Source organism: Lissotriton vulgaris, chromosome 2_1, assembly GCF_964263255.1.
Source record: "Lissotriton vulgaris chromosome 2_1, aLisVul1.2, whole genome shotgun sequence".
NCBI classification, from domain to species: Eukaryota; Metazoa; Chordata; class Amphibia; order Caudata; family Salamandridae; genus Lissotriton; species Lissotriton vulgaris.
In genome coordinates, this window is record NC_141687.1 from 2,033,149,768 (window position 1) to 2,033,169,366 (window position 19,599).

The 19,599-nt window shown below is 48.2% G+C and overlaps 1 protein-coding gene across 1 annotated transcript in view; it reads left to right on the forward strand.

Moving 5' to 3' along the window:
• The window catches only part of ATP8B4 (ATPase phospholipid transporting 8B4 (putative)), a 3,619,152-nt gene that overhangs the window by 1,989,440 nt on the left and 1,610,113 nt on the right, over positions 1-19,599 (forward strand). The gene's annotated exons all lie outside the window — the stretch shown is intronic.

Here is a 19,599-nt window from a genome sequence, read left to right on the forward strand (position 1 = left end):
ATATTTTCGTGACAAATCACTGTTACTCATTGATCAATGTGAGTCAGGCAGAGGACTGCTGTGAAAACGAGTTCCATAAAGTATCTGTTGCAATGAATGTTTATGCAATGAACGTGTGTTAGACAATGTGACCTTTTGAGTGAAGTGAATTTCCTTTGAGTGGAAAACGTTTCTTGAAGCGAACACACGTCTTTAAAGTCAAGCATCTCCAGATATATGGTGATGTAAGTATTGTTATTTTATGCTGCTAGAATAGTAAACTTGGGTTTCCCTTCCCTTTAGGACTTACAGTTAGTTTGTATGCGGAAAAGCAGCTTTCTGCAAAATTGCCCAAGATGTTCTTGTTTGACATCCAGCAAGTCAAGTAATTTAGCAAACGATTTTAATAAGAAACCTGTGGACAGGCTCAGCCTGTGTGAACCTGTACAGTGTCAGCTGTCATTTTCCATTTCCTGAATACCTGCCTGAATTCCTTTTCCATTGTTAGGTCAATTGAGACAAATGCTTTTTAAAGGCCATATCATAGTCATCTGTGATCATTAATCAAGGTATAAACAGCATCTTGTTGCTCACAGGTTTGGCGTGTGAGCATTAAACAAAGCCCATGACATCGTGCTTGCTGGGCGCTTGGAATGTTGCTACTGGACGGAAAAGTGTTTCTCAGCAGCCTTTTATTAAATCCCCACAGGCACGTGAAGAAAACAAAGACCGATTGTGAAAATGGAGTTGAAACAAATATTCACAAAATATATATATTAAACATAACACTAACATACTGTAAACACACGTTTAATAGACTGCTGGACTCATAACTGTTCCCGTCCTAAACCATATTTAGATGGCCTGTTGCAAGACCTTACTGAAAACTGATGGACTGATGCTCGGCTTGGTACTCTGAGCAAACTCTTTCTGGAAAGAAACGTACAAGAGCAGATCAATTTTTCTCCTTAGTCCTAGGGGTAATAAAAAATACGCACTATTTGACACTGTGTAAGGAATGCTTGGTTCTTCTTGTTTGTTAATTGATCTGCCCCTAACGCGCCCCGCCTGTTATGTCGGCTAGCCCCAGGAGTGGAGGAGCGCCAACATCTACTAGGGAGCTGCTGTTGTGAGGGGTAAAGGCCGTTGTGGCCTGCAAATAAACAACACAGAGACTGGCTTATTGTATACGTTACGGTGTTGGTGGTCTCCTTGACCCCGCCTGCCCATGCCAACCTTTATTAACATTTCCCACGTGACCACGGGCCACAACAATAAAACTTGCATTGCAGGTATCCTTGTCAAACCCCCCCTTTAACAGAATTAAAGTTCAAACGTCATTGGACCAGTTACGTCACTAGCCTGGCATAACATTCCTCCTTTAGTTGAATCAAAACAAAGCATACTGATATGCTAACACGCCACAGAAACCTGGGACACCATCACCTCTCTCTCTTCCAGCATTGCCTTCATCACCAAAACACGGAAAAAAAACCTCCAAACCCCAATTTTGCCACCCCAGCACCCACTGACTACAAAATGTTACACCAAGGCCGCACCAACAAGCATGGTGGAGGCATCACCATCAACTTCAGAGAAACCATCCAATGCATCATCACCAATGATGCCCCCACGCCCTTCCATGGAACACCTCAACTTCCAAATACGGCCCGAAGCCAAGACCATGCTAAGAGGCAAGTAGCACAAGAGGGGTACAAAGTTCCCCGATGAGAATGTGAAAAGACAAGTGTGCGTGCAGCATATAGGAAGGTGAAAGGGAAAAGGACATTTCCCTTTTTGGAACTGAAACCCTCACACACCTAGCAAGCTAGATGTCATGCTTCATTATATGGGTTCTGCTCCTCGTCACACTGGCGCTGCAATGTCTGATGGGCACCCGTAGAGGGGCTCTTTATCGGAGATCTTTTGTTCCAGCCATATGGTGCATGCGGGTGAGAGGGCGAGTGAAAGTGTAGTTGTGAAGTAGTGGTGAATTAAAAAAGGTGGGTCAGTCCACAGGGAACTTTATTAGCGTGGCTGACTCCCTTGGTTAAAATAGGTGGGAGGGGAGATATGTGCTGGGAAAGTTCACAGCAGAACATCTACAACCCTCTGGTCAGGTCAACATGTTTCTTGCCGACATGGCAATTCTTCAGGACCTAAGTGCTCAGTACTACACAGTGAAAATAAATGTGAATTACAACCTTATTCCTGGAGGTCAATAAGTAGGCAGGCCAGCAGGTCCTGCTATTCTAATGCGACCTACGGAAAATATATACAATATGGAAAAATAAATCAATACTGTGTTCCATTGCTTCCTTGGTCACATGTATTCTACATTAAAGAGACACACTGGTGGAATTAAAACCAATAACTCTAAACAAAGTATGTTAATGGTGACGGGGGGCCCACTGAAGTGGGTATAGCTATGTTACAAAAGGGCGAAAACGCCAGAATAAATGAAGAAAGGGAGTGGGCGACAGACAGGCGCTTACCCTACGTAAATCCCTAAGGTGCCTCGTAGTCAGCTCCCGTGGGACCTGCACCCATGAGTCAGATACCCAAAGGGAAGAAAATACAAGCAGCAGATGCGCTGCCTTAGAACAGACTCACACGAAGGCATTGAGGTGAGTTGATCGCTATGAGCATGTAGATCATTACTCTGGGAGATGACCGTCTCAAGATTAGCCCCTTAACAGGCCTGTCTGGTGAGCGTCATTGCCTGGTAATCAAACACGAGCCCATGAGGCAGTACACCACCCGTGGCAGCAGCGGGGACACTGAGTTAGCCCGACCCGTGCCAACACCTCCACCCGTAATTAACAGTAGAGGGAGCGATAAGTCATGGCCAAGCCCATGTACAGACAGCAACCAGCGGGCTTGGTAACTACGCCCACCGAAAGACCGAGCTTTGAACTCAGGACATGCGTCCTCAGCAGCACAGTGGAGGAGCACTCTCAAAAGTAAAGGCACTCCCAGCCCGGTTCATCACCTGCAAGGTACCGGGCTCAAACATCTCTGAGCCTCGCAAAACACTTACGCGATATGTGCGCGGTCTTTGCCGTCACAACCTACCCCCACAAGTCTGGTCAGGACGATGGAGCGACTGGTAGCGACCACAGGGGCTGCCCGTGGAATTAGTAGCAACCGCAGTTCCGCCTGGACGGGTTCGTGTTGGGCGGGGCTGTGGCAGGTCGGGACCGCGCATGCGTCAGGCACTTGCTGCGGGTAAAAACCCAACCAAGTTCAGCCCCAGCATCCTACAGCGAGTTGCGGCGGCCATATTGGATGTATTCAAAGTCAAGGGAGATATGAGTAACCGGGTGAGTCTATCTGGAGAGCGTTCACACATGTGTAAGTGCACAAGTGAACAACCCGGGGTATCCAATCATGGCCAAGCGGATCCAAATAACAAGGAGCTATGGTGACAGCAACCTGATCTTGTGTCTGGGTCATGAGTAAGAGGGTTGTGAATCAAGACCCCTTGCATTAAAAGACAGGGAAGGAAAGGAAACCGCATGCATACTGGTACAACCGTCTCAAGTAAGGTAGCCTAAAAGTGACGCCTCACTGCGGAGTGGCGCCCCCACACACTATCCCCCCTGTGTCAAGTCATATGCTCAAAGGTGAGGGTGGTTAAAGGGGCAGGGCAGGGACAGAGAGTATTGCGGTAAGATCATGCTAATTGACACGGTCTGTCAATGAGCATATGGACAGAGGCCAATTCTGTGTAAGCGCTGAGATGATGTCAGTACGTATGGGATGAGGAGTTGATGCAAGCGCTGAGTCTAGCATAGGTTCATAGATCCCTGTGAGCCCAAATTAATCCTAATGATAAAAAGCTAGGTACCAGGTTTTTGGGATTAGTTGTCTAGAAAAACCCTACAACCAGGGACGAAGTGCCTATAGTCAATGGTCATGGGGGGGGCTGTGTGCATGCAGCAAACAGTGGGTTGATTGTTAGGCAACCTCCGGGTCAGAGCTAGCGTCCCAGTGACACCCATGGCACGGAATCATTAAGACCCATCGTGTCAAGTTTTAACCGGTGGACCCATCGTTGTTCAATCCGAAAGAGGGCTTGCTGTGTAATGGTAGGATATGACTCTAGAACCAGCCAGCGCACACTGTCTGCATGATGGCCCTGTTGTGTATAGTGTTCGTACAATCTGGTATGTGCCTTTAAGCATCTGATATTTCTTTTATGCTCCATAATTCTTAGTTTTACTTGTCTCATAGTCATCCCGATATAATGCTTATTGCAGGGACAGGTCAGCATATAAATGCATTTTGTGCTATTGCAATTGGTATGCCTACGTGTCTGTAAGACATATCTCTTTGCACTGATGAGTTTGTGGGCATACAGCGCAACCACCACATGGAAAGTGACACATCACAGGGGGGAGGCCCCATAGAGTGCTCTGGCTGCTGATGGTTTGTTTCTTGGGCCGTGTATGAATCAGAGCATCCTTCAAATTGGATGTCTGTTTGAATGCAAAACAGCGGCGGGGAATATCCAGACCACCTGCGTTAATGATGTTCCAATGTTTGTTAATAGTGCTTTTAATGTAAGCCGAGTTTTTGGTGAAACTGGTGACACAGGTTATTAGTTCTTCTTGCTCTTTGGAGCGAGTTTCCAGTAATGCTTCTCTGGGGAATTTAAAGCTCGTTTGCAGGAGTTGTGGATGAGCTGTTTGGGTACCCTCTGTCCTGTAACTTGTGTTGTAGAAGACTTGCTTCTTGCTTAAAATCAGCTTTGTTGGTGCAGTTTCAACGAACCCTGAGGAACTGTCCGAATGGGAGATTATCCCTCAGGGCTCTCGGGTGATAGCTCTCGTATAGCAGAAGGCTATTCCTGTCAGTGTCCTTGCGGTAGAGTGTCGTGCTTAGCCCAGTCGGGATCAGACTAATGCTCTCAAGTCCAGGAAGGGGATAGCCGTCTCTGAGATCGTGCCAGAGAATTTAAGGAATGGATTCTGCAGATTAATCCAAGCGCAAAAGGCCTCACAGGTCACGCGGTCTCCTTTCCATAGTACGAGGATATCGTCTATGTATCTGCGCCAGAGTGTTATATTGTCACTGAAGGGGTTGTGTGCGGCCCTGATGACACTTTCTTCAAAAGTGGCCATGTAAATGCAGGCCAAGCTGGGGGCAAAGGTAGAACCCATCGAAGTCCCCCGGATCTGATGGTATAATTATGTCCCATACTGGAAGAAATTCTCAGTCAAGGCTAAATTTGCACAGGCTATTATAAAGGAGATTGGTGTGGGTGAAGTCCACTCTTCCTGTAGGAGAGTAGATTCAACGGCTTCTAGGGTGGCCTGTTGTGGGATGTTTGTATACAGTGTTTCAACGTCTAGTGTAAGAAGGAGGTCGACACCCTTCCTCCCCTCGATGTTATCCAAAAGGCGGAGCACATCCCTAGTATCTTGTAGAAAAGAGGGTATTTTCCTAACCACCGGTTGAAGGAAATAATCGCAGAATTTTGAGAGTGGCTCAAGTAGTGAGCCAATCCCTGAGACAATTGGCCTCCCCGGGACTGGTGTCTGTCCCTTGTGGATCTTAGGGAGGGTGTAAAAATATGGTATCACCGGGTCAGTAGTCAGCAAGAATGCCGCTTCATTCTTGGTGATCCATTCGTTGGTCTCACCCTCCATAATCAGGCTGGTGATGGCAGTGGTTAGCCTTTTAGTGGGGTCTGCAGCCAAAGGTCTGTAATGGGTGGTGTTTGCTAACTGGCGTTTGCACTCTGTGTCGTAGTCACAGCTACTCTGAAGCACTGTGGCTCCCCCTTGGTCCGCCTGCTTGATAACAATGATTCAGAAAAGGGGGTGGTGATGAACAGAGTGTCTGAATTAAGCAGACCACTCTTACCCAGTCCAAAGATCAGGGCTTGATCCATCACCGTTATTTATCTCACTGCACCATCCCGGCTCAGAACCTGGCTATATGCAAATCAGTCTGTCCCTGGCCCAGTCCATCATGGGAACAGGGCAGACTAAACTACCAAGCCAATTCTTCACCAGAAAGGAGACAAGCTACCGGGGACCGGTTTCTGGCATTTCAGCCGTCTTCGGTCCGGCTTGCTTGAATCCTGATGGTGCAGTGAGAAAGGGACTCATGTCTGAGTATACCCTGCCACACCTATAGTGGCCAAAAACGATTCAGAAAAGGGGGTGGTGGTTGATCTCAGCCAATTTCGTTGTGAAGGGAGTTTTAGTTAGCGTCCCTCTGATAGCCGTCTCCATGGCTGTGATTTTTACTAGTAAAGCATCTGCCAGTCTCTTGGCCGTTTTTACGATAAGGAAAAGCAGGTCTTTTGTGCATTTCCACGAGACTTGGCACCAATCTACCTTGAATTGGCCATCTTCAAGGAAGAGTCTCAGCATTATGTTTACAATAAGTCCCTGAGGAGCGATATTGGCTCTTAAATACTCGGTCATCATAGCCCCATGGACAGTAATCCTGAGCCATTCTTTTTTCATGACAGTGAGTGTCGCCCAATCTTCATTCGTGGAGCCCGAGGCGGTAGCTCCTCCAACCCCGAAGAGTGAGGGAGCTGATCTTAAGGCCTCAGCTATTGCGTTTTCGTCAAAGCTCAGAGCTGGAACATCCTCCATGATTGGTTGGAATGGGCAGAGTCAATGACAAGGTCTGGTCTAAGCGAAGTAACTAGATGGTGTGTCTCTTTAACGTAGAATACATGTGACCAAGGAAGCAATGGAACACTGGTGTGTCTCTTCAACGTAGAATACATGTGACCAAGGAAGCAATGGAACACAGTATTGATTTATTTTTCCATATTGTATATATTTTTCTTAGGTCGCATTACAATAGCAGGACCTGCTGGCCTGCCTACTTATTGACCTCCAGGAATAAGGTTGTAATTCACATTTATTTTCACTGTGTAGTACTGAGCACTTAGGTCCTGAATAATTGCCATGTCGGCAAGAAACATGTTGACCTGACCAAAGGGTTGTAGATGTTCTGCTGTGAACTTTCCCAGCACATATCTCCCCTCCCACCTATTTTAACCAAGGGAGTCAGCCACGCTAATAAAGTTCCCTGTAGACTGACCCACCTTTTTTAATTCACCACCACTTCACGACTACACTTTCACTCGCCCTCTCACCCGCATGCACCATATGGCTGGAACAAAGGATCTCCGATAAAGAGCCCCTCTACGGGTGCCCGTCAGACATTGCAGCACCAGTCTGACGAGGAGCAGAACCCATATGATGAAGCATGACATCTAGCTTGCTAGGTGTGTGAGGGTTTTAGTTCCAAAAAGGGAAATGCCCTTTTCCGTTTCACCTTCCTCTACGCTGCACGCACACTTGTCTTTTCACATTCTCATCGGGGAACTTTGTACCCCTCTTGTGCTACTAGTCTCCTGGACCTGTACACTGGACCCAGCTAAATGTGTCCGCTCACGGTTCCCCTTCTTGTTGAAATACATGCTAAGAGGCACCCTCATCTCTGAACCCCAGAACTCCTACTGGCCTGCTGAGACACCATCTCCAACCTCATCGATCTCCTGCTCATTGGCCTTCATCACTACTTCCTCCTAAGCAACCTTAATTTCCATGTTGCCAACCCTAAAAATGTCAACTCCACCCCCTCCTGGAAAGCCGGAGCAACTTTGGCCTCACCCAACATATCACTGAACCAACGCACAAAGCCAGAGGCACACTCAAACCCATCTTCACCTCCAGTGACAATATAAAGTTCTACCACGTCACCGTTCTCACCTGGACTGACCATGCCAGCGTACACTTTACAGTCTCCGATGCTCAACACACTGTCGCCAAGCATCACAGCTCCTCCCTCCATAGCTGAGGTAAAGCAACTGAGACACAGTGGACACAAGCCCTCCGCTCCAACCAACTGGAAGCTTTATCAGACCTGGACCAGGCTTTTTAGAATCTCTATGTCATGATCACCAAATGCGCCGACAGAGTCGCCACGCTCAAAACCAGCAAAAACCAACAAAGCCTCAAAAGCAAGCCAGCTGGTACACCCCAGAGCTCAAAACCACTAAGCGCAACGGCTACCAACTTGAGAAATGCAGGCCCACCAAAAGTAACCAATCTGACAGAGCCTCTCGCAAAGCCGCACTCAACAACTACCACCAGGCACATTAAAGAAGCCAAGAAAGCAGCCGTCACAGCCCCTGTGTCCCTGCAGCCAACCACACAAAGGAACTCTTCAAAATAGTCAAGAATTCTCCTACCCGGAAGCTACAAAAAACACCACCCACCCCTCCCAAGCACTCTGCTACTCCCTCTCGGACTACCGCCACAGCAAGACTGCCACCATCTACAACGATTTTGACCCCCAACCCACCACCCTTAACCTCAATAATCTCAACCACCAGCTGAATGATCACCACCGGGTCTCCGCTCACCACTTGGACCATCATGGCCATCATATCTTATATACACTCCAGGGCGCCCACCGACCACTGCCCCTACCATCAATCCAACCTTGGAACCAACCTTATCAACATAGAACTCACCAGAATCATCAACTCCTAGTCAAATGGAAACAGTAAGGAAACTCACAGCTGACCCCAATGGTCTAAAGAATTATCAGCTATCTCCCCGCTCCCCTACCTGGCCAAAGTGCTTGAGAAAGCCATCAATCTACAGCAACACTGACTACTTGGAACAAAACCACTGTCTTGGCATTTCTCATATAGGGTTCCATGCCAACCGCAACACTGAGACCACGCTGATTGCCGCCACAGATGACATCAGAACTCTCCTCGACACAAAGACACAGTGGTTCTGTTCCTCCTCGACCTCTCTGCTGTATTTAACACTGTCTCCCACCACACTCTCATTTACTGACTCCACAACATTAGCATACAGCACAATGCCCTCAAGTGGATTGCCTCTTTCCTTATAGGATGCACACAGAGCATCCAAACTCCTTCCTTCACTTCTGCACCCAAGTACAGTATATGCTGTGTAATCCAAGGATCTTCTCTCAGCCACACCCTGTTCAGCATCTACATGACCCCCTCACAGATATCATCAGATCCCAAGGACTCAACATAATATCCTACTCTGATGATACTCAACAAATCCCTTCACTCACCAAGGAGCCCTCCAACGCCAAAGCCAACTTCTGCAATGCCATGACCATCGTAGCCATCTAGATGACAGACAACTGCCTCAAACTCAAATCCGAGAAGCAGGAAGTACTGATCTATGGAAAGAGCAGCTCCATTTGGGACCATATCTGATGGCTAGCAACACCAACACCCACACCGACAGACCCCACATGCAATCTACGCATCGTCCTAAACAACCAACTGCCCATGAAATGACAAGTCAACACAGTCAACTCCTCCTGCTACAAGACCCTCTGCATGCTTCGCAGAAACATCAGATGGATCCCAATCAACACCAGAAAGGAAGGCACAGAGGCACTTGTCACCAGCTGTTTCAACTATGGCAACACTCTCTACACCCTCATAATACACCCAGTTCCTCGGACAACTCCAGACCATGCAGAATGCTGCATCCGGACTCATCCTGGACCTCCCCAATTTAATCCATATCACCCCCACCTCAGGAAACTCCACTGGCTTCCCATCCTGAAAACATGATCACGGACTAGCTTATATCAACCATCGACTAATGTTCCATCTTCCCACAAGACACCTTCCCTATTCCTCTTGTGCACTCGAGCACACCCCCTGCATTCATCGCAGCCGCAGCAAGGACCGCTCCTTCTCCTAAATCGACAAGACCTGGAACCACCTACAGCTGCACCTCCGAATAGAATCCCCCCTGGGTGACTTCAGGAAGTACCTCTAGATCAGGTTCTTTGACAGGGACACAGCAACTTCAGTGCTCAGATACCCCTAGGGGTGATAGTGCTGTGCTATGTAAATGCTGATTGATTGATTGATTGATTGATTGATTGAATGATATCAATAACAAGATATGTAGCACAGTAATCATCCCCAAAATACATGTAATCACAATTCAAACTCTGCAGTGTATCTGACACAGTGTAAAACCTAATCTGGATAAAACATACATGGGACAGCGTGGTCAGATAGGGCACCAGACTTCACACCAGATGATCTTGCAACCAGGCGAGGGCACTGGGTTGCTGCACAGTCCATACCTGGTACGAATGTCCCTGCTCAGCATCAGCTTGGGTGGTGCTTGCTCAGGACTCCCCTCTGGGGCCCCAGGAGGAATGGCCCCACCAGGATTGCTACTGATAACTTGGGAAGCCACCAGAGGCTGGGTCGTCACCCTAGGTGCATCGTCCAGATCCTCCAGTGGGCCTCTGCTTCATCCAAATCATGGTCAGGAGTGGGCAGAGTATGCAGTTGCTTGAACGGAGATGTTCCTGGGGATTTCTTAAGTACACCAACATGCGGTCAACTTGTTGCAATGCATGTGGATTGTCGTTCAAATAGTAGTCTAAACTTGCTCCCTAGGTATCAGTCTTTCAGGAGCACCAGATCCACCACTTTGAGATGTGACGTGCTGGTATTTCGGTGCTTACTAGCGTGTTTGTTGTAGGCCCATTGCCTCTCCAAGGGTCGCTTGTCATCAATGGGGTTCGGCTTCCACTCGGGGTGGGGGGGATGAGGGATGGAGTCCAGGACCACCCGGCCCATGGAAAGGTGCCCTGAAGCCTGCTGTGTGGTAAAATGTGGGGTTTGACAATGCTCCCACAGGAAAGAGTAGAATTCCCACTCAAATGGCTGTTGATTAGCATGCGCAACCCTGATGACCATGTTTAGGGTTCTTATAAACCGCTCTACTCCTCTATTGGCTTGAGGCCAGTGGCGGGCTGATCTTCTTGTGGGTAATGCAGAGAGACATCAGGTATGATGCAATATCCTGTGCCTGGAAGGGTGGACCTTTGTCCATCTTCAGCTCTTGAAGGATCCCAGGGGTGTCCATCAATCTTTCCAGCTTTGGCAGTACTTCATGTGTACTTTGAGAACTAATGATCTCCATCAGGATATTTGGAATAGTCATCTATCATCACAATTGCATGCCTTCCATCCGGGAGACTTCTAAAGTCTAATCTGGCACACACAGCTTTCTGTACCTCGGCATCAAGGCTGTGGAACGAACTGCCTCAAAATATTAGACTGACCGATACCCTGCTAGAATTTAGAAAGAGTCTAAAGACATGGCTCTTTGCTAAAACCTAAAGACCTACTTTCAGGCTCATCAAACAGCATTGACTGTCGTTTTCATCTGACATAAACATTTCTGTATTGTTTTTTCCATCTGAATTTTCTTTTCTGGTGCCAGGATACCCGTAGGGTGACAGATGTGCAGTATAAATATTAAATACAAATACAATACACCCACAGCTTCTCTGACCCTATTTATATCAACATGGGGGCTGGTGGGGCAGATCCTCGGTTGGCCTGGCACCTCGAGCTGTAGTGTAGTTCCTCTGCAGGACATGCGCTTTTGGATAATGTACACTGTGGGCCTGGTGGTAGACTGATTCTGAGCACCCCCACCGCGTATGTTAGCCTGTTTATATTAGCTAGCTCACAGTGCCACTAGAATCTCCTTTTTAGGTCTCGCCTAGCAGTGCAGCACATGTGCTACTCGCTTTGCGAGGCATGCAGTATACACTATAGGTGAAGGAAGCCCCGCCCACTTTTTCATTGGCTTGTGGCTCTGTAAATGCTGCCTTCTCATTGGTTTAGAGGCTGCTAGCCCCTCCTTATAGCGGCCATGTCTCCTTCCATGGCGATTGGTCCCTTTACTGCGTGTTTTCCCGAGCACTACTTTGTTGTGCCACCGCTCAAGCTGTATGTGCCTTCTCTCCCGCCCCCGCCCCCACTCCCTTTGTTCGTGCCTTAATCACGCCCACCCGCTCTGCCATTCAACATGCGCCATCACGTACCGATGGAACAAACAGAATCAATTGAACATTGACACAAAAGGAGGACTAAGATCTCAAGCTAGACCGGTGTTTGCGACGATGATAGAAAAAGAAGAGCCGTTTTAAAATAATGATAATTGTGTTTCAACCCCTAGCACAGCTAAAAATGTGTTCCCGTTCCACCCTTCCCGCTGTACGTGCCTTCTCTCTCGCCTCCCCCCCACTCCCGTTCGTGCCTTAATCACGCCCACCCGCACTTCCGTTTTTACACGCGACACCACGTACCATTGGCACACACAGAATCGATTGAACATTGACACAAAAGGAGGACTAAGATCTCAAGCTAGACAAGTGTTTAATGCACATTGAAGGGGTGACTTCCATCAGCTGTTGGCTCCATACAGCTTGTGGCCAAAAGAGCTTTGGCACCGTCCATTTTTCTCTCACAGCAAAGGCGAATGAAGAGGCTGTGACTCCCCCTCCCCCCCCATTATTTCCCCCATTCACCCTCTCATCCGCCTTTAGAGGCCTTAATGTAACCCTCCTAGACACGGGTCAGTTGGAATAAAAAGCTGATGTGTGAGACTTGCACGTTTGGAGGGTAGAGTCTGCTGTCATTTGAACACGTTTAAAAGTTATGCATCTTGGAGAGAACAGTCCCCGACCTTTAGATAAAGTATTTTCTCTGCTGCAAAAATACCTCGACCTTGATGCAGTCCCTTTAGATGGAGTTGGAGTGGGAGCTGCACTGCAAACAGGTGCACACCTCTTGCACTGGGTCTTCCTCAGTGAGTTGCGTCTGTCCAAACAGCCCCTGTGGTACTGTAACCTTTCACGGCTTCATGCACAGTACAAAAGTGAATGTTGCTGTACCCACAATAATGTGCTGCAAAACTAAATACTTATAAGGTCCCAAAGGCGAGACCGATTGCATTGCAAATGCTTGTTATCAGAGAGATTAGTTTTTGCCAACCACAGAACACAACAACCCTGATTCCTCAGACTCGTGGAAACAATGTACTACTTTTCGCTAAGTTACTCGTGCTTGCTCATTTCGTCTCAGAGAGTTACAGAGAAGAATCAGTTGAGCGTGTTTACAATAAGAGTTTATTGCACAGTTGTTCTTCTAGTGTAAAATATATGTGCTGCGACAACTATTAAACAGTAGCAGAGATATTTGATCTGCAGTACAGTGAATAAAAAGGGATAGTACAGGTCTACCATTTTGCAATAGCCATGAATAAATACATGAATATAAAATGCTTTAAAAAAATAAAGCGCATACTACTACGATGCCTGTCTCGATGTACCTAAGTGTGCCTAGCATGTGAGTAGGTGCAAAAGAGCCAAGAATCCCACTAGGATTTAGTCAAACCCCATTACCTGAATAATGAGAGTGTGGGACCTCATCCTATCCTCGAGTTGGACACCCCGCAAGGGATGGTTAGACTACTGTCAGCTGGAGCGACTGCATGCAGGAGCCTCAGCGTCTCTGGTCATTGTGTTGGCATGGAAGTCTTGGTTCCCTCTAACTACTGATAGCAAGAGGTGCAGTATTTATACAAAAAGTATAGAGTCCCTTGTGTGTTGTGTTAGCCATTGTTGGGTATGAAGAAGACGTATGGGATGAACTGTTTATGTAGATGTTTATGCAGTAGGATTTTAGCCCCTGCCTGGTTTCCTAGAACACTAATGAATATTTCATCATACTGGATGAGCACATCGAAGATGGTATAGGAGGCCATTGTTCGGGAAAACCCTCCTTCTGTACCCAAACCACAGTCTAGATAAGGTTCAGCCCTCAGCGCTCGTTATTGTGGAGAATAGGGAACTAATACAGGTGAAAGATTATGCCTGTATTAGGGCATCTAAAACCATGCCTATATTAGGGCATCTATATGAAACATAACAAGGCATAGTCTCACTAGCGTTTCCACCTGCTCGTCCACCAAAGGAAACCACACATTGGTTCTCAGCCTACTCTTGGTCTTGAGCTTTCTTTGCCAACTGAACCACTTGATCAGTGAGACTGATGGGGGTGACTAGACAGAGCCCTCGGAGGAGAGAGCCATCAGGGTCAGTGACCAGTTCCTGACGAACATGGTGGAGGCTTTTGAGAATGCACGGGCCTCTGGTATGCGTTGAACCCAATGTTCCTGGAACCAGTGCCACTGATGGCCTCAAGCATTCGCTGAAGGTACTCGACCTGCTTGGTGGATGACTTCTACCGAGATGAGAAGGGGGCGATACCAATCTGCTACATTCTCATGTAGTCCTCCACCTCCTCAGCCTCTTCTTCTTCCTCTCACTTGGCAGCTGGTGACTCCCTCGACAGGTAGTCAGCCGGATTGTGCGATCCAGGATGGAACTCGACCTGACAACCGTATTCCTGGAACTGAACCAAACAGCTTTTAATTCATGGAGGAGGTTTGGAGGCTCTCCTTTGGAAAAGGGGAATGAGGGACTTGTGGTCAATGATAACTGTGAACGGGTTTCCATAGACATATAAGGGAAAGTGTTGACATTCCCAGTATATTGCTATTGCTTCTTTTTCTGATTGCGAGTAGCGTTGGTCTGTCGTCATGAGAGAATGGCTCTCAAATGCTACCAGGGCCCATTCTTTTTCTGCCAAACTTAGCATCAGCACAGCCCCCATATCCCTCGGGCCAGCATAGACTGCTATGATAGTCTCTTTTTGGGGATCGAAGTATGTGAGAGTGGTATACGCAGACAGCGTGTCCTTGGTGGTCTGGAACTTCTGCATTTGCTCCGTGCCCCATGACCCAGGGGAACACTGCCTTAGTGAGATTCCAAAATGGCTGTGTTGGGTCCTTAATGAATCGGCCACAGTAGTTTACCATGCCCAGAAAGCGGCGGGCCTTCGACACGGTGGACAGTGAAGGCGCCTCCTTGACGTCCTGCACTTTGTTGGGGTATGGGGCTATTCCTGCCGAGAATATATATCCGAAGAAATTGAGCTTCTGCTTGAGGAACTCGCTCTTACTTCAGTGTAGGGTGAGCCTGGAGTCTTCTATTCTTTGTAGGACCTTCCTTAATCTGGAGTTGTGCTCAGGTATTGACTTGGCGTGTATGAAAATGTCCTTGCTGACATTTACGACTCCAGGGAGATCATTTAATAGCTCCTCTATGGTGTTCTGGAACACCTCAGCGGCGTGGGAGTTGCCAACATTTAGTCACAGGTAGCGTTGCAGACCTACATTAGTAGGGAAAGCTGTTATGTATTGTGACTCTTCTGCAAGGACCAGCTTCTGGGAGCTGGATTTCAAGTACGTTTTTGAAAAACTAGCCCCACGCAATTCTCCCATCAAGTCATCTATGGTGTGGATAAGGTGATGCTCTCAGCCAATGGCAATGTTGGGGAGACGCATATCTACGCATATGCGCACTTTGCTTGGCTGCTTTGGTTTTTGTCTAACCATGATGGGGGACACCCCCAAGGTGGTTCCCGACACCTTTTCAATTATGCCTGCCACCTCCAGTTTCTCTAGCTCTTTTTCTACATTTGGTCTCAGGTGGAAAGCGATTTGCCTGTGCAGGATGGCGTTATCACTTTGCCCATCAGATATCCAGTGCCTTCAAACATAGTGGGAAACTCTGCTAGGACCTGAGCAACCCCTGCTTGGTGCACTCCAAACACGAAAGTGACTATCCCGATGGCTATCACGGCTTGGTACCCCAACAGGCCATGGCCCTCCCCGGATCATAAATGTGGGACTCCACTAATTGAGACCCATAGGTGATGAAAGTTTGGAATTTTTCCTCATTGCTTCAGGCTTGACTTGTCCATACGTGAACACCTTGACTGCTGTACGAAGTGGCGGGGTGACGGCATGACTTGGTATGCCTCTGTAGACATGATGTGAATGGATGCTCCTGTATCCACAATGCCCACGATCGGGTGTATACCTATGTGGATATGGCACTGGGGTAACCGGCGCTGCAACTGTGAGGCAGCACCTATTGTGAACACTGAGTGGATGGTGTGCTCCTCACTGTCATAGTCATCCGTGTCACTGTTCTGCTCTTGTTCATTAGGCACGGCTGTGACAGTGGTGCGGGTAGTTCTTCCTTTGCTGGATCGACAGACCTTTGCAAAATGATGGAGTGTTCCATATCCTGCACACTTTTTTCCCATTGCCAAGCAGTCTAATGGATGGTAAGTCAGACCACCACAGTAGCAGCACAGTCTCTCCGGGGTATTCGATTTCTTGGGCCTGCTCTGGCTGGACTTGGGTCCAAAGATGTTGACTGGCTCTGTTTTCACTGTCCTTTGTAGAGCCACCTCCATGTGGGAAGCACAGGCTTTCAAGAGTTCTTTGGTCCTGCCCATCATCACAATGCTGGTGAGTGACTTTCTGGATTCCTGTAGGATGTGTTTGCAGATCTCTTCCCTCTTATCCACAAAACCACAAGTGCTGGTAGCTCCTTCAATCTGGTGTAGGAGGAGTCGACTGACTCCTCCAGGTGTGGCCTGGCATGTCGAAATATGAATCTTTTGTAATCCTGTCTCGCCATCAGTTCAAAATATGTGTTAAGCACTGCAGTGAGTTTTTCATGCATCTTCAGGGCCACCTACGTGATTGTTTTTGGGGATTTTGTGGATTGCCTTGCCCCAAGGTGGATGATACTGGCTCTTCTCTGTTCATCCTCCAAAACCGTGAATTTGAAAAACAGTAGGACTTTTTCATCCTTGTCCCTCCGCCTGAGCACTTGCTCTGAGCGGGCCCCTTCAATGACAAACAGCCCTACCAAGTACCACGCTTCAGGCATTAGAATAACTCATTTCAGTGTAGTGGTCCGCATTACCGCACTGAAATGCACAGTCATGGATATAGCTCCTCCTCATCTGTCAAGCAGCGCGGATCGCTGACTGCTTATACACCATTTAGTGACTGAGAAAGCCGGAGCGGCACCGCTCTGCACCCTGTCCAAGCAGGCTTGAGTGCTGGCTGAGCTCTAGCTGTTACTGCTACAATGTAACAGACATGCCAATAATCACCTTCCGGCCATGGCATATTTGTGTTGATGACATGATGTATGAGATCCTACGACGCCAACCCTACCCCACCGGTGGCTGACTGAACCACGGACTGTACCTGGTGGCCGAAAGAATGATTCTTAGCTTACTAGAACACACACCTGCCTGACGGAGGCAGCCTCAATGAAGCCCGGCATTGCCGCAAGCGGGTTCCAAGTTAGCTTATGGCAGATGGCCACCAATAGCTGGCTCTCGCCAATCTTCTTGACGAAGCAAAAAAGTAAGAGCCAAGGCTGCCCCTGATCTGACACATTCGCCTTGCATACAAAACAAACGCACACCTCCACTTTTTAATATTAGTGTGTTAAAGTTAGTTTTATGTAGGGTGGCCTGCCACAAGAGCGGTAAAAAAAACAATTCCTGAGATCAGCCCCTGGCCTCTGTAACCACGTAACCACGTGGATCCTGCGTCTTCAGCAAGCGTGTCGGACTACCAAGTAGTCCGAACTGGCGTCCTGTTGTTTATCTAGGCCGGGTCGCTAGGGCTCGCCTGGCCCAACCAAGTGGTAGCTGGTTTCCTGGCTGGCCGGCTCCTGGGCCTAATTCTGTCTGCTCGCACAAGTTGGAGCTGTAGTGCCCCACAGCCCCGTGTAGCAAAGCGGGCACAGTGCAGGATCTAGATAATTTTGTGTTCATTGTGGCTGGCACCGCAGGGCAGGCAGGCAAGAGCATATCTTTAACATGGCTCTCGTGCTCCTTGCCTTCTTCCCCCGCCCCCACAACATGATCATTATCTGTTTCTGACGTTGCTGGCTGCCTTTCTATATTATGTTGTTCACCCCCAAAGAACCGAGAGGCAGCATGTACTGCTTACAAATTTCCTTCATGGGTAAAAGTTAAACTTTGGCCACCCTCTGTACCATGCCGTCATTAGCAATAATGATGAGGTCAGTAAAAAATTAACATGTCCCAAAGAGCACTATTCATTTGTTTAGCTGTATATTTTTGCCCTTTGCCAAAATATTTAGCTCTAATCACATTATTATCGGAATTAAGTTATATTCTTGGACTTAATGAGTGCCACTGGTTTAGCCCGGGTCCAGGGTTCAATTCCCCGCCTCGGTGGGTCTTGGGCTCAAAATTCCACGGACCTGATAATTCTCGCCTCGTTGCCTATCCTAATCATAGAGTCCCACTCTGCAACTCTGGGCAATAGCTTGCTTAATCTTCACAACGGCCCCCACAACGCTAAGGATGCCTGGCCTTCACCCTGGGGGTGCCCAGGAGTGGACGCCTCACAGGGAAAGGTAGGACGGGTTCCACAGCGGTATTCGTACAAGCGCCTTGAGACCCTTGCGGGTGAGTAGTGCGCTATTCAAGTATCAATTTACAATGTTAACAGATTTTGGGTCTGCAAAGGAAATGGGATATTGGTGAAAGCTATTATCAAAAGTGTTCTCACTTTGCACTGCAGTCTAGGTGTTATGAGAGAGGCTGGCTACACAAATACCAAACACCACAGAGATGTTTTTATCCATCCTACAAACGGTAAAAAGTGGTGCCCCGTCAGATCCAGCCCCGATCAGTAAGCTCAAACTGGTTGCCTCTACGGTAGCTCCCCCTCTTACCAACCTCATTAATGCCTCTTTCAAATCAGGCTCTGTCCCGGCGGACTGGAAAAATGCTACGGTCAAGGCTCTTCTAAAAAAACCACAGCTAGACCCCATGGAACCATCTAATTTTAGACCCATTTCGCTGCTGCCTGCCATCAGCAAAGTTGCAGAGCGCGTAGCCAACTAGCAACTCTCCACATTTCTGGAAGTCAATCATCTGCTTCGCCACTCACAGACAAGGTTCAGACCGGGACAGGGTACAGACACCGCACTGTTAGCCGTGGTCGAAGAAGCTAGGAGCATCATGGACGCAGGAGGGTCAGTGGCAGTGATCCTCCTCGACCTGAGTGCCGCCTTCGACACGGTGGACCATGCTACCCTTGTCCACCGGCTTGGTCTGATAGGAGTAGCGGACTCCGCCCTAGCCTGGATTAAATCCTTCCTGGAAGATAGATCCTTCCAAGTGTCAGATGGGTATGCCACTTCCAATGCCCAGCCACTCCAGTGTGGGGTTCCACAGGGATCTTCCCTGAGCCCCACACTTTTTAATGTTTACATGGCCCCTCTCGAGGACGTTGTAACACCTTTTGGCATCAAAACAATAATGTACGCCGATGATACCCAGCTGGTTGTTTCCCTCAACCAATCAATCAATACCCTCTCCAATCTATCCGGCTGTCTAGAGAAGGTGTACCAGTGGATGTGTGACTCCCGGTTAAAACTAAACAGAGATAAATCGGAAATACTTCTCCTGGGAAATCCAAACAAGATCCCCACATCCCTTCCCTGGCCACCCACCATGCATGGGAACGCCACCAACCCCCAAATCTGAAGTTAAAAGTCTGGGTATCTGGCTAGACCAGGATCTCAGCTTCAAGACCCAGGCCAGAAAGACAGCAGGAACTTGTTTCAGCCTCATCAAGATGTCACGAAAGATCCTCCATCTGATCCCCCCACAATCCAGAAAACTCCTGATGCAGGGGCTAGTGAACTCCAGACTAGATTACGGCAACGTGCTGTATCTGGGGGCTCCAGCCTCTGTAGTCCACAGACTGCAGTGCGCACAGAATGCGTCTGCCAGAATCTTGACTGGTACTAAAGCGAGGTGTTCGGCCCAACCAGCTC